Genomic DNA, 25,360 nt, shown 5'->3' on the forward strand with positions numbered 1-25,360 from the left:
TCATTTTTCTGAGAGCTAGCAAAAGTTATGAAGATTGGAAGGTTGAATTGGTCAATGGACCTTTAGATCAGGAGCCAAATGGAGTGGGACTAGGTGGGCAAGAAAGTAGCCATGAATCAGATAGGATTTGAGAGTTCTCCATTGTTGGGTGTGTGTGGGAGGCTCTTCACTGAAGTTAATGTTCCTTCTATTGAAAATATCACAGAATCCCTTACCCCTCACCCTCCTCTCTGAAGGACTTCAAGCCAAAGAGTGTGCCAAATTCAATGGTTTTTTCAACCAATCCCCTCAAGACCCAGTGTCTGGGACTGAGAGAGGGAGTCACCTTGCTACTTCCCTAGTCCTGGGCTTTGCCTGTAGAGAGTCTTGGTTGCCTGGCCAGGGCTTTCATGAGCTCTGGTGAGCAGTTGAGAACCAAGACCAAAGAGTGAACTAGCCAAGGAGAAGGTGAAAGGTGAGTGACTCACCCGAGATTCAACCAAGAGATTTTATTGGGGGGCTGCCTGAAGGGGAAGAAAAGGAGAGGTAGAGAGCAGAGAGGGGAGAGAAGGATGGCTGTTGGGTGCAGAGCAGGCTGAACTGTGTTGTCTGCATGGCAGGCTGAACAGATTTTGGCTGCAAGATAGCCCACACACTCAAACCCCCCTCTATCTGGTCCTTTATCACCTGTTTGTGTCAAGTCCCGCTCAAGGCTGAGCACTCAACCCCCCTTGGGCCAACAAGGCAGCTTGCAGACCCAGAGGTCCCATTAGATTTGGGCTATAAAAACTCCCTCCTGCCAGGCCCCCCTCTCTCTTGCTCTCTCTCTCTTGCTCTCTCTCTGTCTCTCTCGCTCTATCTCTTGCTCTCTGTCTTTCTTGCATGTGCTCTCTGTCTCTCTCTCTTGCTCTTGCTCTCTCTCTGCTCATCTCTTCTCTTCTTTCTCTCTCTCTCTTTCCTTCTTTCTTTTCTCTTTGTTGCACTGCTGTAATAAAGATCTTTTGGTTGATCCGAGTGTTGTGGTGACTTTCCTTTCAATGGCAGATAGAAAGAGAGCAGAGGAAGAGAGTGAAGAGAAAGAGAAATAGAGTAGAGAGAGAAGAGAAAGAAGAGGAAGAGAGCAGAGTGTGAGGGCAGAGTGTGAGCTTGCAATCTTCAGCTTAAGAAGGATTGCGTAGGTGGCATGGTAGGTGCCAATTGGCAGCATGACTCAGGAACAGCAAGTGGACACTGTGTTCTGTGGAGATTGGTCAAGAAAACTTTTGAATTTGGCACTCTTCAGCTTGGTGTGTGCTTCGGAGAGGAGAGGGAGGAGTAAGGGATTCTGTGATGTTCTCGCAAGATGGAAAACTAACTTCACTGGGAAGTCTCCCACATACCCAACAGAAAAGATGGGCGAGAACCTTGGTGCTGGGCCAAGATCTAAGTTCTAGAGAGAAGTCTTGTACCCAAATGAGGCTGAGTGTGGGTGAAGAAAAACAGTGCTAGGTGAATGGAAGATAGGTAATTGTCCTGGGCCCTCAGGTCAGGATCCCAAATCAGCTCATATTCCTAGAGGGGAGAGCAAGACTGATGGGAGAATGTGATAAAAGCTGCTCTGCAAAATGTTTTGAGATGAAGGTGAATGGTCTTGTGGTGTGAGACAATACAAAACTTGAAACATCCCAGACAAGTAGGGACCACCTTAGAAGAAGGTAATGGGAAGTCACTGGCAGACAGAATAGGGGATGGTCCTAAGGTAAGGGTGAGGATCAGGGGAGCAGCAGGCAAGTCTGGGTGGAAGTATATATGAGGAGAGAAGGAAAGCATATCTTTCAACTTTGTGAGGATGTCCCTACCCACAAGGGGAACAGGGCACTGTGGAATGACCAAAAGGCATGGGTGAAAACTAGAGAGCCTAAGGCACAAACAAAGCTGTCTTTGGGCTGGATGGCTGGGGGCCTCTATGGGCTTAGGGACAGTCAATGGCCCAGTGTCCCTTCTTGATGGCATTTAGGACAAGGGCCTGGAGGCTTGCAAGGCTTAGGACATTTACGAGCCCAATGACCCATCTGACCACATTTAGAACAGGGTCCAGGCAGTCCCATGGGATTCTTCCATGGGCCAGTGGATACAGAGACAGATGCTGAGGCTGGCTGGATGGCTTGAGCGAGCATCTGATATTTTTGCTTCTGGGCCTTCTCATCTCTCCTGTTATAAACATTAAAGTCCACTCTGAGAACATCAGCTTTGGGAGTTATAGACCCCTTCTTGAGGCACCTTAGTTTGGCCTTAATATTGGGGACACTCTGGGAGAAAAAGTAAGTCATTAGTAGTTGTCTTCCATCTGGAGTCTCAGGGGCCTGATTAATATATTGAAATAAAGTCTTCATCAGGTGACCTAAAAATGCTGGAATGTTTTCATTTTTATCTTGGATGACTTCCTGGAGCTTTTCATAATTGATAGCCTTATGGGCTGTCTTTCTAAGTCATGCCTTGAAGCAAGTAATGCATTTTTTTTTTAAGAGAGAGTGAGAGAGGAGAGAGAGAGAGAGAGAGAGAGAGAGAGAGAGAGAGAGAGAGAGAATTTTAATATTTATTTTTTAGTTATCGGCAGATACAACATCTTTGTTTTGTATGTGGTGCTGAGGATCGAACCCGGGCCGCACGCATGCCAGGCGAGCGCGCTACCGCTTGAGCCACATCCTCAGCCCCAATGCATTGGATTTTTACTAGTTACTATTCCAAATTATAATTCCAGTTAGGGTTTCAATCAGGTTTGGCTTCAGAGAGATCTCTTGTACCTCATCAGCATAATTTCTAGCTTGCTCCAAAACTTTCCTGTACTCCTCTGACAGGAGGGTGTTAGACAAGGTCATAAGGGCATATAATGTGGTAGGACTTGAAGTATAGGACCTAAGCCACTTTTCTATCTGTGGAAGATCTGACGAAGAGAAAGGTACGTAAACCCAGATTAAACCATTGATCCCAGGCACCTTGAGAGGGACACAGAGATACGGGTGGGCAGAAGCAGCCTGTGAACATGGGGCAGGAGAAAAGAAGGGCAGAGGGGCCAAGGGGACAGTTGATGTGGCAACTTCATTAGGAAGAAAGGGGATGTGAGAGCTAAGAGGAATTTTGTGGGAGAGCAAGAGTTGCAGAGAGGACTTAGAAGACAGGAGAAGATCTGAACATATGATATCTCTTTCCATTTTCCTAATGCTCACAATAGTTGAAAAGATCCCTGATAATAGTGGGATCTAGAGTGCCAATAAATGGCCATTCATAGTTGTTATCCAAAGGATATTGAGACCAGGTCTTATTGCACAAATGGATATGTTTTTTGTTGGTTGGGTCCAGGAAAAGAGACCTAGTAAGCCAGGAGGAAGCCTAGAGGATGAGAAGGAATGGATAAGGAGCCACCCATGGTGAGATGTAGAAGGTGAGGATAGAGGTAGGGCATCCCCCAGTCTCTAGTATCACCAAGTCCAGAAGATGGTTATGCTCAGGGGGTCAACATCCTTCTGGGTAAGCATTGGAGGCTCCTTGGGCACCCATCCAGGACTACACAGGGGCAGAATCCATAGAAGGCATAAGCCCACTAGATGTTGGTCATGGTTCTTTTCCATGCAGATATCAGAGAACAAACAAAGGCAGATGGGGTCCCAAATGTGGGGGACACATATCCTTCAATATTTCCACATCCTTAACTCTACTGCATTTAAAGTGAACTTTGCATTGGCAGTTTGGCCTTAGACCTTAGGCCAGGGTATGATATCTGCTTCCTCCTGTGATCAAAGCCCCACAACTAACAAGCAGCTGGGTATCCTGAAGTATGAACTCAGTCTCAATTCAAAGCCAAAATACCTCCAACAGACCATAAGACTCTTGCAACATTCCTTATATTCTCTTCATACTTGAAAAATAATGATTATTTTTAAATATCAGGATTTATGATGCATGTACATAAAATTCAGAACCATGTATTACATATTAAAACACAGACATAACCTTTTCATACATCTGAGTCATCTTAGGGCTCCCATTCCAAGATCCAGAGAATCAGAGTTCAGTTAACATCATTGGCAAACACCAGCTAGAATTCATCTCAACTCCCCTTTAAACATAAAAAATATAGATTGATCCTGGTATACTTTAGTTTCAAAAGAGTTTATCAATTATAGAACAAGCTTCTCTTGAGGTATGTAATGGACCACCAAGTTCCATGTTTTTAAACACAAATGAACACAGGCTATAGAGGCATGTAGCAGAAAACTTTTTTATTTGAGGCATGGAGTAAAAGAAGGTAAAAAAGGGACATATTGGCGGTACCATGAATCATTGGAGAATTGGAATCTCGAGTTTAGGCAAGGAAGAGGTGATGTACTTGGGCAAGTGAATGACAGGAATGCCCATGATGACAAAGTTGTAAGCTTCTGAAAGACAATTGGTATAGGTGTCAGACAATGTTTAAGCAGAATCTACACAGTAACTTCCAAGATGTGGAAGTTACTGTGTAGATTTCAGCTGTGAAGCCAAAGCATCTACTTATATCAATACCATCCATTAAGCCATTACCCACCTATATCCTCTAAAAAACACCACATTTTAGACATGAGAAAAGAGAGACTTCTAGATATCAATGGCTTCTCAGCAGCATGTGTCAGAACTGAGAATTGCCCACAGACATAACTGTATGAAATTCCTCCTAGAAGCTCCTAGAAGTCTGGTTTGCTCCTGCTAGGAACTATCAGTGTGGAGAAATATTATTCATTCCCCACTTTAAAGAAAGAGCCTAAATAAGATACCCCAGTAGGTCCCTTTGTATTGAGACAAAATTGTTTGTCCTTTGATGTTATAGAAAGTCTTCAGAACCTAAGCAGTGTCAACCCAGGTTCCTCATAGGAACAAATGCTTGGAGAATACAAGGTGCAAGAGAGCGTATCACAGGACCCAGAATCTGAGTATAATTCAGGAAAGAAAGAAGTCTAAATGGCTCATAATCAACTGAAAGGTAACTCAAGCTTGTCAGTTGGGAAATTGAAAAAAAAATGGCACAAGGTGATTGTATTTGCCACATGGACAAGAGATTAATCCAAACAAAATTATGTTTTTAATGCCAACACCCAGGGGATTGTGGCTGCAGAGAAACAGCTACCATCAGAGATTTCTGGTGGCAATGCAACTTTAACAGCACTATGTGATATAATCTGACTATATTATAATATTACATGTGCATATCCCTTTGCTCAGTATTCTTTTTCCCAGGAGCCTGTCTTTGGAAGAAGAAGACTATTTTATGGTATGGGCTGACTTGTGTCCTCTCCCTAATCTCATATGTTGTTGTTCTAGATACTCAGTACCTCAGACTGTGACTCCATTTGAATATAGGTTTCTTAAAAACAGGATTAATGTTAACCTAATTAATTTATGTGAGATTCAATCTAGTTAAGTTTTTCTTCTTATAAGAGTTGCAATAAAGATAAGAGAAGCACAGAAAAATGACACTCAAACATAGAGAAAGAAGAAAGCAATCTACATGACAAAGAGTGGGCCACAAAGGAAATCATCCCAGCAAGCACTTTGATATATAGCCTCTAGAATTAGGACCAACAAATTTTTCTCCTTTAACCCCCTTTGTGGCTTTGACTTATGACAGGCCATTACAGTGATGCAGCTTACTAGGACATACATTTTCTATCTCTGAAGAATGGCTAAATGAAAGTGCAATTGAATCACATGATTCTACCAGCATAATGCCCAACTGCTGCAAGAAATGGCATTTGTTACTGGAATAGCATAAAAACATGTGAGAACACAGCATGTTACATGGTGGGCCCATAGTGATTTGTTTTATGATATGGTACATTTTCAACAATATGTACAAGAGTTTGTGAAACCATCATTCTTTTTTTTTTTTTTTTTGGTAAATACTTTTCTGGTATTGAAGTCTTATAAAAGGACTAAAAGTACAGTGGAGTTGACTGCTACATGGGCTACCTGGGACAGTTATCCAAAACAAAAATAATAGCAACAGTGAAGAAATATGCCTTACCCATTTAAATTGAAAACCATGCAAGAATATATTTTCTAATCTTTCTACAAGTATGTGAACTGGAGATTTTCACCTGTTAGATTTCCAGAGGAGTAATAGAGTCTAGAATCCTTTGGGAATAGGAATATAGGTCCTTCAGAGGTAAAGAGTTAGGACAGAGTTTAGAGAAGTTCCCAAACTTGGTATCTGTCCTGGCCCCATTCTGTATTATATCTCAACTTTCTACTTATAGAGTTCCTTCTGGAGACTCTTCTTACTTAAAAACAGAGATATCATTATTGGTTGTGTTGTGTACTTGATCTTTCCCCATTGAGGCAGATTTAATAAATAATCCCTGATGATCTACTTGGAACTCTTCAGAGAGATTGTCTGACATGTGGGGACAATCTTTAATGCTGTCTATTCCAGCTGACTCCCATTGAAAACTTTTAGTCCCAGATCAAATATACATAAATGTGTTCATAGACCTCCATCCAGTGATGACACCAGATTATAGAATGAGGTCTTTGAATAAATATCTGAGTAGAAAAAGTATTATCCAATATTTACATGTCCACCCTGACAGCCATGTCCAGTGGTACAAATGTAACAGCTGGGTCAAAATTTCAACATGGAATAACCTGTTCCAGTCATTCTTGGAAATTCTCTGGAAATTTTTGTGCTACAAGCTTGGAAAATTTGGAATCATCAAGAAAACATTTTGCTCTTTAAAGTATCTCCCTTCACATGAACTAGAAGAAGGTACTACCTCTAGAATGTATACAATGGTTACCAGAGTTCTAGTTCTGTCAGGTTCTAATGCCAAGAAATTGAGGTCACCTCTTCAATTACTTGAACCTCTTCTGAAGTAAGACCATGCCAAAGTGCCTTTCAGCCCCTTGGGATTTGTATTTTCAAAGTGGCCATATAACTAAAAGCACTATAGTGATTTAATGCAATTCCTATTAAAGTTTCAATGATGTTCTTTATAGAAATAAAAAATCAGTCATGAAACTTATTTGGAAAAAATAGAGGCTCTGAAGAGCCAAAGCAAGTGACAAAAGTCAAGAAGGAGGCATTCTTCTTAAATTATACTATAAAGCTATAGTAACAAAAATGGCATGGTATTGGTACCACAATAGACATGGAGACCAGTGAAACAGAATAGAAGAATAAAAATGAAAAACAAATCAAGGCCTAGGCTTGGCCTCCCATGCCATTGCCCTTCTTCATAATTGGAGTTTCTACTCCCAGATGCAGTCACCCTATGTGTAAAGCTTATCTTCATGTTTTCAGTACATAATGTGCTGAAACACTTACCAGGGTTTGATAGGACAAGATAGTGCTGTGTGTCTAGCACTAACACACTGCAAAGCGTTCCCCTGCTCCTATCATCTTCTTCATGCATTTTTTTCAATATATAAAAATACTTTCCAGGCCACAAAAGGGATGCTACCATGAGTTCCATTGATACATACCACAAATTTCTTAGGAAAGGAGCACCTTGGTTTGGAGATAAAATATTGTTCGTCTGAAATCCATCTGATCCCACACAACAGTGCTTAAAAGCAAGCCTTAAAGGATTAAATAAATTTGAAAAAAATTAACTTCACCAAGCCAATCACTTTTAATTTCTCAACAAAACTCTAGAAAGCAGGATACTTGGAATGATGTATTCTAAGAACTGAAAGAAAATAACTGTCTACAAAATTTGAGGTATCCAGCAAAGATATACTTTGATATCAATGCAGAAATAAAATCCTTCCAAGATGAGCAGAAACTAAAAGAATATATGACTACTAAAGTGGCAATACAGAAGACAGTTAAAGAGAAACTTCATACAGCACAGAAAAAAAAAAAACAGAGATTACAAATAAACAAATCCCATTTTAAGGTTAGTTAAGCAAATGACAAGCAAAACCAAGTTAAACATTAGAAATAAATAAAAATATTCAAATGTAATACATAATAAACCTCTCCCATTAAAAGAGAAAGGATGGCAGAATGGATTTAAAATGAACCAACAATATGTTGTTTGCAAAAAATTCACACTATAGGCAGACAGTCACAGGCTGAAATTAAATAATAGAAATTGATGTACTGTTGGAATGGAGGCCCAAAAGAGATAGAAGTAGCCACTCTAATATCTGACAAAGCAGACTTCAACCCCCAAATAATAAGAGACAAAGGTTAATTCACATTGGTAAAGGGAACAATACAACAAGCAGATTTAAAAATTAGAAATGTTTATACTTCAAATGTGGGTTCAACTAATTACATAAAAGAGAAACTACATAGAAGTCTCAGATAGATGCCAGTACAGTAAATTTGAGATTTCAACACACCTCTCTCACCATTAGATAAGTCATCTTGACATAAACTATGAAAAGACTCTTTGGGTCTGAAAAATACTATAAATGAAATGGTCTTAACAGACATCTATAGAATATTTCCTCCAAAAAGACCTGAATGTACTTTCTTTTCAGTGGCTCCTGGAACCTTCTCCAAAAAAATAGAACATATTTTAGACCACAAACTAACCCTTAGGAAATACAAAAACTGAATAATTCCTTGCATTTATTAGATTACAAGGGAATGAAATTAGAAATCAATGCAACAAAATCATACAAAAACTATATAAACACATGAATTGAATGTTTTTCCTCAGGATTTCTCCCTTTTCCATTGTTCTTCCAATCAGACAAAGCACTTCTGGTGACCCCTGCCTTCCAGAAGTTTCCCATCAACCTCTTATTCTTGCAAGGCGAGGCTGATTCCAAGTTACATAGAGTTAGCCAGAAGCAGACAAAAGAGTTTAAACTTATAGTTTTGGGCCACTCTGCCTGAAATTCAAGTGAATTTTACATTTTCAAATTTATTTTCTTTCTGGCCTGGTCCCAGCTTCACTCCAAAATATTAACAGAGATCACTTGAAGATCTATAAGCACCCAGCAACATAAATCTCATCCCCTGAGCTGGTCTGTCTTCCACACTGATCTGGGCTCCCACAAATAACAAATGCACTATAACATCTCAATTTTTTCTATGACATACTAGACAAACTTGTATTGCAAATTCTGAATAATATATGGTATTAAGTTCACAGATATTTTCAGGTAAATTGGAACTGCCAGTATTTATTCCCTCACCATAGGCTCCTTCAAGAAACTGGTGTGACAAATAATAAACTTTTCTTAAAGAGAACCACTTATGGTAGTATTTCTTAAAGTCCTCATTCTGCACCAGGACAGTGGATGGCTTGTGTGTTTCACAGCATACAACATTCAAAAGATATGTTCATTGCATTCAGCTACACTGTCTCTTTTTCTTTCCACAATAAAATTTCTTTTTCTTAAAATATATGTGTGTTTGTGTGTGTGTATACACACACACACACACACATATATATTTGTAGTGGTATACGGACAGCTTTTATTTTATTTGTTTATTTTTATGTGGTGCTGAAGATCGAATCCAGTCCCTAACATATGCCAGGCAAGCACTCTGTCACTGAGCTACAGCCCCAGACCCTCCACAATAAAATTTCTATTTTTTTTTTTCATTTTAGGGGTTGAACCCAGAGGCACTTAACTAAGCCACATTCCCAACCATTTTTTTTTTTAAATTTTAATATTTACTTATTGGCGGACACAAGATGTTTGTATGTGGTGCTGAGGATCGAACCCGGGGCGCACGCTTGCCAGGCGAACGCGCTACCACTTTGAGCCACATCCCCAGACCCCCTCCCCCCGCCATTTTTTTAATATTTGATTTAGTGACAGGGTCTCACTGAGTTACTAAGAGCCTTGCTAAGTTGCTGAGCTGGCTTTGAATTTGATCCTCCTGCCTTAGCCTCTTACGCTGATAGGATTACAGGCGTGTAATAACACACCCAGCTGGAGTTTCTATTTTGATAATTAATAAGTGTCTTGGCAATTTAAACATTTCTTACCCAGATTTCTGTGAGTTTCCCAAATCATACAAAATCACCAGTTTAAATTCTGTTGCAGAGTAGCCTGGAAGCCTGAAAATTTCCATTTTAAGAACATATAGTTCACTAAGATTTAGCAGGAAGAAATTTGGAGATGCAGTCCCCTATATTTTCATAGAAATGGGAGGCAGAAGTTGACAGTGGGGAAAGTAGAAGGTGTCCATTTTAGACTTTGAAGATAATCACTGTGCTCTGCGGCTGCAGTTTATATTCAAACTAACATAGTTTATTTCCCTTTCTCTTCTTCCTCCCCTATCTCTAATCTTGGGTGAAGCAAGATTATTCTTTTTCCCATCATAGGCTGAGTTAAGCACACATGGAACAGGAATGAAGTTATTAAGATGTCAGGGATGGCACCAGAAACCCTAAGAAACAGCTCTCTCAATACTACAAGTAAATCATGACCCCTGACTAGGCACACTTGGAATTTAGACTTCAATAATCTTTTGAAAACTTCTCTGATCTCCTTGTCAGTCAGAATCCCAGCCTCTGAGACATGAGTCCCCTTTCTTCTTTTCAAGGAAAGCAATCATAGTTCTTTTTCCTTTTCTCAAGTTGTGTTCTCATTATTGGATTGGCATTAGGGACAAAGACTGAGATGTTGGTAACAGGGTCCCATGTCACCACATGCTCTGGCTCCCCCTACTTCAACATAATTGCATTGAAAATACCCTTTCTTGGACAGACTCAGATTTAATGATCTCTCTGGGGAACCCAGAGCCACATGACAGCCTTCACCTGTAGCAACAACAGAGTATAATTGATAAATATGACATAAATGTATCACAAAGAAGTAAAAAGACACCAGTATCAAAATGATCAGTTGTACAGTGCCTGAAAAAACTCCAGACAGAAACAGGGAGGAGAATTTTCCAGGGGGAGAGCTGCTTTTCTCAGTGGATGGATGATCTGACCCTCAGGTAAATATGATTCAAAGTGCACAGGCTCGGAGCTTTTCCCCTTTCAGGCTTTCCATCCAGAATCCAACATTTCTGAGGGCTTTTCTGGCCCACTATTTGGGTATTGAAGACACCCAAGTTAAGCTTAAAGAGGGACTAAATAAATTGGTCAAACTGTGGATGAATGTCCTCAATAAGAGAATGTCTCTTCTTCAAATGCTGAATAAATAAGGAAAGCTCAAGTAAGTTTTACCCAAGGAGCAGGGGACAATCCAAATAAAAATTTGTCATCTGTAGGCAGTCTGAGGCCATTCATAACAGAAGTAGGGAGAAATAAATTCCTGGACATAACTATATTCCAGGGAGTTGGTTTCCTTGGTCATGGGAAATTTTCAGGATTTTGGGTTAATATGTGTAGATAGAGTCCTAGACTTCTACAATGCTTAGGGTTCATCTGCCTCAATGATGAGACAATGGAAATCCTCTTTCCTGATCCCAGGTTTGTGGTATGATATGTAGTATAAATTTGCAAATCTCTATACTATGTTTAATGTCCAAAATGTACACAATACTACTTCTTGGACAATTCTGGATGGCTGGAATTAACCTCCCTTGTAATTAACCTCCCTTGTAATAATTAGGAGGAGATCATATGTGCAAATCATGGAAGCTGAATGCTGAGGCAAGTTCCTTGCCATGTGGCTAATGCTATAAGCAGAGTGGTAATCCATACTTCATGGTTTATCCCATCAGTAGGAAATACAGAGGCAAAGGTCCTGGTATATGCTACCTGAGGCTCTTTGTGACACAAAAAAGGAGTATAGTATTACTGAAAAAAATTTTCTCTCAGGTTATGAATATGTCTGGACCCGAGTTGAGTCTGATAGCAGAATTATGCATGCATGAATACCTGCCCCAGATTTCGAAAAATGTCAGAAATATCTTGGGCACTTTGTTGCTATACAAAAGCCTTCTATGAATCTCCTTCTAGCTAGAGTAATGAGAATGATTTACCACAGTTAGTGAGGCAGAGAGGATGCAAAAGGCCATGCCCTGGTCTTGATGCAAGGAGAATTGAAGGGAAACGAGATTAAACATTTCTACAATGAAGCAGAGGACACTCAGGATGAAAATTTGTGTAATCCATGTAGTCTAAGGGTCTTCCTGGCATCACAGTGAGCAAGACATTTCAGTAAAAAGGAAATACTTTCTGGTTTGGGGCAAGAATTGTCCCCAGGATGGGCTAGGATATACAATTCACATTCTCATCTGGAACTGTTGAAAGACATAGAAAAGCCTGAGGTAAAGTTTAACCATAAAGGAGAGGGCAATCACAATGTAAATTTTCCAATTATAGGTAGCCTTACACCATTCCTGATAAGGGGGAACAAGGCTGGGAATGTAGATCAGTGTTAGAGTGCTTGACTGAATGCATGAGGTTATGGGTTTGATTCTAAGCATCACAATAAGAAAGAAACAAAAAGAACAAAGGGGAGAAATTTGTGGAAAAACCAATACTATATATCTCAGGCAGTGAGTTTGCCTTGTCCATAGTCATTTCTCAGGATTTCCAGAGTACATGCATGGATACCTGCACAATGCCCATCCATGGTCTTTGTCCTTTTCATTCCTTAGGGTTCATGAGACCCCACATTGGGTCATGAGGATTATTCTTGGCTGGTCAGATTGAGGAATAGATGGATTGTTCAGAGCTGGCTGGTAGGGCCCTAATGAAACTATGTCTGTGGGAATTTCTGGGGTAGGCAGAGTAAGCAAAAGTAAAATTTTAACCCATCATAGGGGAAGCTAACAAAATAAAAGTGCCAGTGTCAGAAACCCTTTTTTTCATCTTTTTCAACACTGTGATCAAAAGACCTGAGAAGAACAACATAAAGTACAAAAAGTTTACTTGGAGCCAATGAATTCAGACTTAGTCATGGTTGATTTCAAGGCTCTGGGCTCTAGGTGAGGCATAATATTATGGTAGCATCTAATGGTGGAGGAAAGCAGCTCAGGACATGTCCACCAGGAAGAAGAAAAAGAGATTTTCTCATCAGAAACAAAATATAAATCCCACAGTCATACCCCCAGTGACATACCTTTTCTAGCCAGTCTATATTCTTACAGTTAATACCCAGTTGATACATAAGTGTATTTAAGTACTCATTTAGTTACATTTGACCATTCCCAGGTTGTCTCACACAGGAGCTTTAGGGGGACACCCAACATCTAAAGTATAACATGCTGCCCTTGGTCCCCAATACCTCATCCCCATCTCACAATGCAAAATATATTTAGTTCATTTCCAAGAGTCTCCATGAGCTTACCATCTCAAGAATTACCAAAATGCACAGTCCAAAGTCTACTGAAAGAAGGCAAACTCTCAGCTCCTTAAAAAAAGGCAAATTGCATATATCCAATATATAATGGCACAGAATAAATATTTCAGTGTCACAAAGGAGACTTCTTTCTATAGAGAAGGATGGGACCAGAACAACACTAAAACCCAGCTGGGCAAGCAAGTCTGTATCTCCATATCCAGCATCTGGGGCATATGTCATTGTGATGTTTCCTTCAAAGTGCTCGTGTAGCTCCACTCCTATGGCCTTGCTGGTAGCAACCCACATGACCTCAGTCTAGTCTTGTTTCTGCTCAATTACAGTAGCTTTCCTAGGCAGATGTCCCTCTTTACTGGCATCTTTTAATCTCAGGTTTCTCTGAGTGAATCTTGGCTTCCTTTGTATATCTTCCTTTTCATATCTTCAGGCATCACCATATCAGGGCAGCCAATCAGAACTCTCTTTCATTTTGCTTGGCGCCTCCCAAGCCTTCTTTTGAAATTTCATTGCCTGCCTCTATGACTCCCAAACCACAGCCCCATGCATTCCCTTAGAACCATCACTCTGTGGTTGACACCAAATTCTACCACCATTTTGAGCAATAGACAAGCCTTCTGAGATCCCTGTGGCAGCTCTTGCTGAGTGCCTGGACAACAGAGTATGGTGAAAAAACTTCTTAACCTGCCTCCATATGCAAGTAGGGTCTCTATTACCTATTCTTAAAGAAATGTTTACCTTTACAACCTTAAGCCTGAGATGGGTATTGTCTTAGTAATTTCTGAGAACCCCTCAAGTCACATCTTCCATTGTTCCTGCGTAAAATACTTAATATTTCTTTAGAGACTAAAGTGTTTCTTTAATAACACAAATTTAGTCAAACTTTCATGGCCAAACTCCAAGTTTTTCAAATCTTTCTTCTCTGCTTTCTGCTCCTGATTAACACACAGTAAACTTGATTAAAAGTGTCCAGCAATAACCATACCACCATCTAAATGCTGTACAGATTTGAAATTACCTCCATGAGATTAATAAGTATATCACTTTTAAATTTAGCCTGGCAAAAAGACTCAGCAAAGAAGCAAAATATAGCCAACTTCTTAACCAGAAATGACATGAATGGCCCCTAGTCCAATTTCCAATTGACTCCTCTTCCCCTGAAACCTTGTGAGCTCAGTCTTTTTTTTTTTTTTTATTGGTTATTTAAAACATTACAAAGATTTCAGAATCACATCGGTTACACATCCACATTTTTACATAATACCATAATTGAGCTCAGTCTTTATTGTTCAGCATTCTATTGGCATTCCAGTTTTGGAGCTCACACCACAATCACGCATTAAGATCTACTTACAACATTCTGAAACTTTTCCAGCTCGTATATCTCTAACGTTTTCAAAATTCTTCCCAACACAAACCATCTCTAAAGGCTTTTGAACACATGATCAGGTTTTTCACAGACATAATCTTATTTCTCAGTAAAAATTTCCACTTTAGTCAGTGTTTTCAATGCTGTAACCAAAAGATTTGACAAGAACAATGTAGAGGACAAGTTTATTTGGGGGTTCATTATTTCAGTGGTCTCAGTCCATAGACAGCTGACTCAATAATTCTGGGGCTCCAGGAGAGGCAGAATATCATGGTGGAATCCCTTGTCAGAGGAAATCTTCTCAGGCCATAATCACCAGAAAACAGAGAGAGGTCTGTGCAGGAGACAAAATGTAAACCCTAAGACACACTTCCCAATGACCCACATTTTCTAGCCATGTCCTATGTTCCTACAGTTATCACCCAATTATTTCATATTAGTGGATTAATCCATAATTGTGTTAAAGCTCTAATAATCTAATCATCTAACCTCTGAATATTCTTGCATAGATTAAATGTTCTGAGTAAACTGTATGACCTAGCAGCCATGATGACCTGAATAGCCTCTATGACTTGCATAGGCTTTATGGTCTGAGAAGACTCTGCCCTGCTTAGCCCTATGATCTGTGTAGCCTCTATGACAGGCAAATCATCTGTTATTTTCATAGCTTCTATTACCTGAAACATTTCTATGGCTTGGGTAGTCTAAATGACCTAATAGTTTATAAAGTTTTTGTAGGCTCTAGACCCTGAGTAGCCTCTATTGTCTGTTCTGCTTCCAAGAACCACCTTCATGATTTGGAGATCCTAAACAATATAGTAGCCTCTATGACTTAACAGCCACTATGACTTGCATTGCCTCGATGACTGAGTAGCCTCTATGAACTGTTAATCCTTCGTGACCTGCATAGCCTTTATGGCCTGAGTAGTCTTAATGTTCTGAGAGTCTTTGACCTGTTTAGTTATTATCCAAGTAGCCTCAATATCTTGAGTAGATTCTATAGCCTGTGTTGTATCTATGATCTGCATCACCTCTATGACTTGCTTAGTTTCTGTGATCTACAAAGCCTCTATGGCCTGAGTTTGACTGGAGTAGTCTCTATTGCCTCTGAATATAGCTCTGGATATAGCTCTATGGAACTGAAATTCTTCTATTGCTAGCCTAACTTTTAGGACATACATAATCCCTATGACCTGAGAAACCCCTTTAATCAATTTCATCTCTATGCCTGAGTAGCTTCTACATCCTGTATAGCTTTTATGACCTCTGTAGTATCTATGACCTGAATTGCCTAAATGACCTGAATAGACTACATAACCTCAGTAACAATTATGATCTTTGTACCCACTAAGACCTACATATCCTCTAATATCTGTGTGTCTTTTGTAATGTGTGTAGCCCACTTGACCTTCCTGGCCTGTATGGCCTTATTAGACTTCATTCACTTAATAGCCCCTATGATCTTTGTACCTTGCATGTCCTTCATCAACTCTGTAATCTAAAAAGCCTCTAACATCTGCATAGCCTCTATGATAAGCATAACCTCTATGCCATTGTGGACCTCTAAGACTTGTGTAAGTTTTATGCCTGTATGGCCTTAAAGACCTGAATAGACCTGTGTAGGATCTATGAGCTGAGACATCTAAGGCTTGTGTAGTCTTTATCATGTAGATTATTTTTCCTGTGTTTATTCTGTGACCTTCATAGACTTTATGGCCTACATGGCTTGCTCTTTGATGTCAGTATCTTCTATATTTACGATGCCTCCATGGCCTATGTAGCCTTTATGATCTGAGTAACTTCTATGACCCATGAATCTTCAATGACAAGCATAGCTCCTATTGTGAAGCTCCTATCACCTGTGTAGCCTCTAAGATGTCCATAGCCACCATGGCCAGTATAGGCTCTATGACCAAGTAATATCTATGACCTGCTTATTTTGTATGACCTGGATAGCATCTGTGTTCTGTGTAATTCTATGACCTATGTTGCCTTTATGGCTTCAGTGGCCTAAATGACCCCTTTAGCCTCTACTGATAGCCACTTTGACATGTGTAGCTTCTATGACCAAGAAAACACTCTTTTACCTGTGCAGCCTAAAGAATCTTAGTAACCCTGATCACCTGTGTTTCCTCTATTTTTTGCATAGTTTGGATGATCTGCATAGTTTCTGTGTCCTGAGTACCCTGTATAACTGTATATCATTTATCTCTTGAGTGGTCTAACACAACTGAGTAAAACCTGTGATCTGCTCTCTCAAGGGACCAAGTAATCTCAATTTCCTGAATGGCCTCTATGACTTGTGTAGCTTTTAGGATGTACCCATATCTGTGGCCTGAATACTACTTTCATATCTTTCATACCCTCTATAAACTGAATCTCCCAAATATTTTGCATATCTTCTGTGTCCTGAGTAGCCTCTACTAACTGTGTAGCCTCAATGGCCCAAATAGCCATATATTCCATAAACTTTGTAGACTCTATGAGCTGAGTATCCCCTATGACCTGAATAAATCTTATGACTGGAGTAGCATCTATTACAGGGCAGCATCTATGACCTGTGTAGACTGTAAACTAAGTGACCTCTGTCACAAGCATAAAGTTTCTAAGACTCTTTAAAGTCTCTAAAGCTTTGTACTTTTAACTCACATTATGACCACAGCATGTTATTTTTGCTACTTCAGACACAAAATGAGTTCATTCTCCAATGTGTACACTCAGCCTTACCTTAAGAAACATAATGGCAGACCACATTAAAAGGAAAAAAGCAGTCCTGAGATCCATTAGCTGGGTGCTACTCAACTATGCTCAAATGTATGGCAAGGAGCTAGCCCTTGGTGCTCTCCTACTGAAAAATTTCACAGAACATCAACATCAGACAAGACCCTTTGTGCCAATAGTGAGTCAACATGAATACAAGACAACTCTATAATCACTTGTGAACACAGACAAAATCCTGAGTATTGTCCTAACCACAAAAAAATGACCAAATATTCCCTACTTTGGCTATTACCAATGATTGCTGCTGCTTCTTAAAAATTCTTTACCAGAGCTGGGGTTGTGCCTCAGTGGCAGAGCACTTGCATAGTATGTGTGAGGCACTAGTTCGATTCTTGGCACCATATATAAATCAATAAATGCCTATTGACAACTAAAAATATATTTTAAAAAAATTCTTTACCAGTTGTAGCCTGTCCTTGTGATATTGCAAGTTACTAGTGACAAGTTCTGCTTCCTCACATGTTGAAGTTTGAACATTAGAGAAGCACATCATTTTGGGTGTGTAGGAGACTCCCTGCTGAAGTTAAGTCTCCAGAGAACATTACAGAATCACTTAACCCTTCCCCTCCTCTCTGAAGGGTGCCAAGCTGAAGAGCACCAAATTCAAAGGTTTTTCTTGACCAATCCACACTGGACACAGTGTCCACTCTCTTTTCCTGAGTCACCCTTCCAATCAGCACCCACCACATCACGTACGTAACCCTTCTTAAGCCAAAGCTTGCAAGCTCACACTCTCTGCCCTCTTCCTCTTCCTCTCTGCCCTCTTCCTCTTCTTTCTCTCCTATCTTCTACTTTCTTTCTCTCTGCCTTGTGATGCCAGATTCATGGGACCCTGACAGACCTCCAGAAGCTGAATCTGATGCAATCACACAAGAGTCTTTATTGCAAGCTCGAGCCTGGACTTAGAACCATTTCTCCAATGCAGCAATCCTGAGGAGTGAGCCCTGTCCTTTGTTCAGTGAGATTTTATAGGTTTTGGGGGGATACTCTATGTGTCACAACATCACATAGCAAATCATTCCACACCACGGGAAAGTCAAACAACAACTTTTAACATTGATTAGCACATTCACTGGCAGGAACAAGTTGGGGAAGGGTATTGGTTAGTACAAGAGGGGGATTCATTTGAACTGATTTGTTTAATCTGTGAGGGTTATATATGCTAAACGATGTTTTCCTAACATGTTATCAACCACTGAGATGACTGGGGAGTCATCTTGCATCCCAAGTATTTTCCCTGTCTCATGCTGATTGGTGGTTGCTAGGGGGTTGCTATGGGTCCTCACCTAGCCTGAGTCAGGGACACCTGGCACCACAGATCTCTCCTGTTATTTGCAGACAAACAATGCAGCAGGGTGGGTATGTGCCTAGGAGCACTCTGTGGGTTTTTCCAAAGACAAGGGTCAAGCCCCCTCCCTCTGGACAGGCCTTGAGGTAGAAGCTGTTTTAAAAAATGGAGTCACATCAGTTTCTCACTATCTTCTTCTGCTGCAGTCTCTGCTTTCATCCTCTGCTCTCTGCTCTCTTTCTCTTGGCCCTCCTCTTCTCCTCTCTCTGCTCTCTGCCTCTCCTTTTCTTCAGGCAGCCTCCCAATAAAATCTCTTGGTTGAATCTCTGTCTCCAGTGAGTCACTCGCCTTTCACATCAAGGCAAGGATATAAAGAAGGGTTTATTTAAAAATCTGTGTAACACAGATTTCTCCTTCAAGAGAGAAGGGGGCCATAGCTGGTATCCTGGTATTCAAAGAAGTGAGGTGTTCTGCCATTTTTGTATGTCCTAGGCTTCCTTTGTTCTCCTGCCTTTTTTAAAAAATTTATCTTTGAGTTATAGCTCGACACAATACCTTTATTTTATTTATTTATTTATTTTTATGTGGTGCTGAGGATCAAACCCAGAATCCTGAACATGCTAGCCACAACCCCAGCCCTGTTCCCCTGCTTGCGCCCCCGCCCCCTATTTTTCTCCTTCCTGCCTTTGTGACTAGGTCTAGGAATGTTTGATGGGATGGCCCAAAGATGGGAAACAGGTGGACTGAAGGGGGAAGTGCAGGATAGAGTAGCCAAGGACACATTAACAACCTTATAGTTCCCTGTAGGGAGGAGCAATTACTGGGACAGGTTACCTTGGCAACAGGATGGAGCAGGGGTAGGTTCTTGATAAGGGTGGAGGAAGGGCTCTGAAGGAATTAACATTTCAATCCCTCAGGAGGCAGTGTCCAACTGCTCAGACTCACTCAAAATTAGTCTCCTTGGTGTGACCTAACTCAATTTACCTATCTATATTGACTACCTGTCTAATTCTGGCTTCACTTTGACTAGTCTTTCATGCTTCTAGAATCCATTTCACTTTTCTGAATGAAAGTGAATTTTTCAATCTTCCATAAACCAATCAGAGAATGCACTCTCTTTTTTTCTTTCTTGCAGTGATGGGGTTGAACTCAGGTACTCACCCATGTAAGTGCTCTTCCAATATGCTTGTTTCCCTAGCTCAAGATAGTAGTTATAGTTACCCACAAATCCTCACAGCAGTCAATGCAGAGCAAATGGCCAAATCCAATTTTGTTTACAAGAAACAGGACACTGATAGTGAGAAAATGGTATTGAGCCAATTCATCAAAGAAGGGCTAAAAAATGAACCAGGATCTTTAAGCTATAGTCAAGACCTCAGGGCTTCCAAGATGGGTTTGGTTCTACACTTGGAGATGATTCAAGGAAGGTCTTAGAATTCAGACTTAAAAATCACATGGGCTGGGGATGTGACTCAAGCGGTAATGCACTTGCCTGGATACACGGGGCACTGGATTCGAGCCTCAGCACCACATACAAATAAAATAAAGATGTTGTGTTCACCGAAAACTAAAAAAATAAATATTAAAAAAAATTCTCTCTCTCTCTGTCTCTCTCTCTCTTTAAAAAAAAATCACAAAGTAGAGGGGCAGTAGAGGAGAGCGCAGTGGTAGTCAGTGTCTAGCTCCATTGGGATCAGTAGACATCAGCTGAGGAATAATCTCCATTATTACCATGCCAACTTCTCTGCTCTTCAACAAACTGTGCACATGGTGAAGCTCCAGGCATTTTGCCAGATGCTGGCAATGTGGAGGTGAAGGACATCACTGCCCTTTAGTCAGATCAGTGAGACAGGTGTGGAGACAAATGATGACATCAGAAATGACACCTGACCTATGATGTGCCCACTCCAAGAGAGTGAGTAGCAAATATGGAATCCATCCCCTTTAATCAGTGTTTCTATTCTTTTTGGCAAGACAATTAATTAGGAGAAATATTATATGGGCTTAAGCAGACACAAATATAAATATTTTGTGTAAAATGGAGACATTTCATATCAATAAGTGAAATAATATTGGGATTTTTAATTTTCATATAGAGATGAAATTGTGAACATCTCTACCTCATACCCAAAAGTAATATAAGCAAAAAAATAAGGACCTAAATATGAAAATTTAAATTTCACTATAAGAAAACACAGAATATCTATGACATTGCAATCACATAGAATTTTTTTTTCTTTGTTTATACTGGAGAGTGAATCCAGGGACACTCAACCACTGAGCTACATCCCCAGCCATTTTTTGTATTTCATTTAGAGACAGGGTCTCACTAAGTTTATTAGGGCCTTGCTAAATTGCTGAGCCTACCTTTGAACTCTCTATCCTCATGCCTCAGCCTCCTGAGCTGCTGGGATTACAGGTGTCTACCAACATGCCCAGCCAGACAAAATTTCTTCAACAAATTTTGGAAATCAGATATTATAAAGTAGATGTCATTGGAAAAAATGAGGCATTTAACCTTATTGAACTGTCTACATCTGTTGATCAAATACAAGAGGTAAGTTAAAACTGGCATTACTTTTGGAGAAAACATAGTAGCAAAAGACAAATATACAGAATACATAATAAAGCATATGTATATTTTTAAAGTTCTAAAGTTTGCAGATTAAAGAAAAAAAATTGACTTTGTTGAGCTTAATTTATTAAGTGTCAGTAAATGTTTATAACAAACAATTTAAGTCAAAAGAGAGGAAATGAGCCAGGCACAGTGGCACATGCCTATAATCCCAGTAGCTCAGGAGGCTGAGGCAGGAGGCCATGAGCTCAAAGCCAGCCTCAGAAAAGTGAGGTGCTAAGCAATTCAGTGAGATCTTCTCTCTAATTAAATTGCAAAATAGGGCTAAGGATGTGGCTCAATGGTGGAGTGCCCCTGAGTTCAATCCCTAGCATCAAAAATAATTAAAGAAGAAATGAAAACAATAACCTAGTCCCAGATTACTTACTCTGGGCCACCAGCCAAATCTCTTGCAACTCAACATTACCCATGAGGGCACCATTGTAGTGGCCCTGGGTAGGCACAAGAAGATCAAGTGGGCAAATCCAGAAGCAGGAAGAGACAGAAAGGAGAGCCTGAGGCACAGGGGCAATTTCTCAGGTCTTAATAAGCTCTGAGTTTTAGCCCAAAGCCAACCCAGTCCTCCTCCTTCCCCATCAGGTCTTTATAGTTCCTTCTTTCTCTTTCCCCTCTCCCTAGCACCTTTTTGACAGCCATATCCTTCAAAGTTCCCAGATCCACTTGTGATACTCACCAATCCAGCTAGAGGTGTATCCAGATTTTGTGGAGGAGGAAGCTCTGCAATTGGGAGAGGGTTAGAGGAATCTATTTAAGGAAGACTGAAAAACATTAAGTATGTAAGTTACAAAAACACATGGCTATGGGCTTTCTCTGAAGCTCTGAGGGTTCATTAACTTTATTAGACTGATTAGTTTTATAGGGAACTTTCCTCCTACTGCATTCTCTAACTGTTGAACTACCTGAATGTTCATTTCCCATCCATGGTCAGAGCCCTACACAATTGCATTGGAAGGATAAAGGAAATGATGGAGAGGAAGAAGGCAAGTATTTTAAGATCCCTCAGAACTTTGTTTCAGTTGGAAACTGTCATCAGGCTGAGCGACAATATCCCCGCTTAGAAAATCCACATTCCTGGTGTGCTTTTCACCTGCTCCACAGAGCCTCTGGCCTCCCGGTGCTTTGACGTTAGCTGTCCACTAGGCGGCATCAGAAGGTCGTATACCCCGGACTGCTTTGGGAGGGGAAAGCGCTAAGACACCTAAAAGAGTCCTTTCTCTTTTCCGTTAGCTACTGAAGGGTGCTGCTGAAGTCTCCGTGGGCCCCTGTGGAAAGAAAAACCGGTTGCATCAGGCATCAGAATGGTCAAAAGGTAAACTGAGGCAAATGAAACTGGAGAACACAGCTTAAAGAGCTGCTCTTAGGAAGGAGGCAGGTGCAGGGGCAAAGCCTGCCCTGTTGCCCAGGCTTACACCTGAAGACCCACCCTGAGCACAGTCTCTTCTTCCCCTAGGGCCACTGTATCCAAAAGGCGAAAGGCGGGTTTCATCTTCTCTGGGATGGTTCACCTGTGGATGTGGTCTGGCTCCCCACTCACCCAAGGCCTTCTGCTCCTTTACTAAGGCTGCCCACCTGCTTACCCAACACCTGTACTGCCAGCCACATATCCAGGAGGAGCCACTCCCATCTGATCACAGTAAGCAGGCCAGAGGGAGTGAACTTCACTGGGTTCCCAGATAACAATTGCAGTCTCTCAGCTGAACCCACCTAGGATGCATGGAATCTGTGGAAGCCTTTGGATTCACCCTTTGGAAGCCAGCAGAGAGAAGGTGTCACCTGAAAAACAAGGTGACAGCATCATCACCATTGGGGGCAAGAAGCAGATGCAGGGTGTAGGGTCTGCTTCTCTCCAGCATATGCAGGCATATGGCAGAGCTCCAGTCACTGGTATGTGAGCCAGTGGTAAATCTATATAATAACACAACCCTGTAGTAAGTGTTGGATTCAGGCTGCTGTGCTAGCATTCAGTTTTACACTGAATCATAACTGAATGTGAGAACTTCCTTGCATATGCTGTTATTTAACCCTCACTCGGAAGAAATCTGTAATCCTAGTGTATCAAATGAGAAAATGTGCTCACAAGAGTTCATTAAAATTTACCCAAAATATTACAACTCTCACCCCAACCAATGTCTTAAGTTTTGAATTTTCTGGGGTTTTGGGTTGTTTGTTGTTCTTCTTCAGCTCCCCAAATGATTCTGATGATAGGAAGGGCTGAAAATACTGCTCCAGGAAAATGTAGTGAGTTCTGAGTCTCCTTACTCCCCCCATGTTTTCCAACTTTCTATTTTTCTACCTTTGTTTTCTGTGTTCCTTTTCCTAGAAGCTCCTACAACTCTCCTACAAGGTTAGATTCTCTTCCTATGTTCTCAAACCATCTATATTGAAGACAAGCCTGGAGCCAATACAACAGCAGTCCCTGACTGCCTCCCCCATCCCAGCCCCACACATCCTCAATAGGCTTAATTAAGTTCTCCCAACTCCAATACACACACACACTGTTAGGATGGCCAAGGACTGGGAGAATGGTGCTGATCCCTGCTCCCAACTTGCTCTTGCATCTCAGCTCAATCCTACCCCTGCTCTTTGGTAAAGGATAAAAAAGCTGCGGCATCTGAGTTCCATCACTAGGACCACAGCCCTAATGACCTCATTTAACTCCAGTGCCTCACCTCATTCCCAGCTTCCTCCCACACCTTGATTTTTATGTTAGAAATGAGATAATAAATGGGGAGCCAGGTAGGGTAATATAGAACAAGAGCCTGTGGATATAACATCATCCTCTGATGCCAATGCAGCCATCAGAAAAAAAAAGGACTTGGAAAGGGGATCCTTATGCCTTACAGGAAGTAAAAATTTCAAGGGATGGTGGTAGGTGAGAGAGTAAACTGCCTGAGGGCAGAACTCTATGTGTGGAGTGTTCCATTTTTTCTTAGTAATTATCACAGTGCTGTTAAATGATTTGTTAGTGTATATGAATGGCAGAATACAGACAATCCTGATAAGAGAGCTAAGTGTCTAATCTCTGCCCCTCAGCTATTTGAAAAGCACATGGTAGACAATCCATGCTGAGCACTTTGGTTTTGGTTTGTTTGTGCCATAAACTTGCAGATATAAATAAAGAAGTGAGTTAGAGAAATTCCTTGGTCTGAAGTGAAGATAACAGATGTGAATTATGTAAAAGAAATTCATATAGATGGACACAGTGGCACAGAGGCCTGTAATCCCATCTGCTGGAAGGAGTAAAGCAGGAGGATGGCCAGTTCTAGGTCAGCCTGGGAAACATAGGCCTTGCCTCAATATTAAAAGGAAGAGGGGGCAAGATGTGTAGCTCTGTGGTAGAGAACCACATTCCCCATTAGGACAAGTACCACAAAAAACAAACAAGCAAACAACAACCTGATATTCATTCATATTAATTTTTTTTTTAATTTTCACACAAGGATCTATGTGCCTCCAGTTGGCTGCGCCCTAGTGGCTGGAGGAAGCCCGCCATCAGGTCGCAGGCAGGCATTGGGCAGTGGGGTGGCAGGAGGTGGTCCTAGGGCTCTGCCCAAGCCACATAGTTGTAGTGGTTGATCTGGGACCACAGATTTCCCCGACTGCCACTGGGCTGTGGCAGGAGGAGCACAGCTTTCCTAGATCTTAGATGCGGTCCTGGACTTCAGCAGCCTCAGGAACTGCGAACATGGTCACCTCTTTGTACTTCACACAGTCTCCTGAGATTACTGTGTCTCCAGGAGGCCACACTGGCTTCAGTTGGCCCCAGTCTTCAGGGCAGTTGGGCAGCTATTGAGCAGGGGGCTGCACTCTGGCTGACAGAATCCTTCTGGGCGGAGCAGTGAGGATGCCCTCTGCTTCGGAGGTACTGAGCCAGGTTCCCCTCACCTCGCACCCTTGGAAAATAGTTCCTGAACTCCCAGGACCCGTTTTTTCAGAGTGCTCCTCAAACTATAATGCAAAAAGGAATCTCCAGCCCATACTTTAAAAATAGATTCTGAATCAGTAGGTGGAACCTGAGTGCAGTTCTAACCAGTCCTCTGGTGAAGCCCACAGAAAGGGACCACAGCAC

At 41.1% G+C, this 25,360-nt stretch overlaps 1 long non-coding RNA gene across 1 annotated transcript; it reads left to right on the forward strand.

Moving 5' to 3' along the window:
- The first annotated feature begins 369 nt into the window (after positions 1–369).
- LOC143640251 (uncharacterized) lies at positions 370–23,004 on the forward strand. The gene is made up of 3 exons (XR_013154903.1): positions 370–454; positions 22,519–22,600; positions 22,742–23,004. It is a non-coding gene; the product is annotated as an uncharacterized LOC143640251 (long non-coding RNA).
- The last annotated feature ends 2,356 nt before the right edge of the window (positions 23,005–25,360 follow it).

The sequence above is a fragment of the Callospermophilus lateralis genome, unplaced genomic scaffold (genome assembly GCF_048772815.1).
Source record: "Callospermophilus lateralis isolate mCalLat2 unplaced genomic scaffold, mCalLat2.hap1 Scaffold_1442, whole genome shotgun sequence".
Classification (NCBI taxonomy): Eukaryota; Metazoa; Chordata; class Mammalia; order Rodentia; family Sciuridae; genus Callospermophilus; species Callospermophilus lateralis.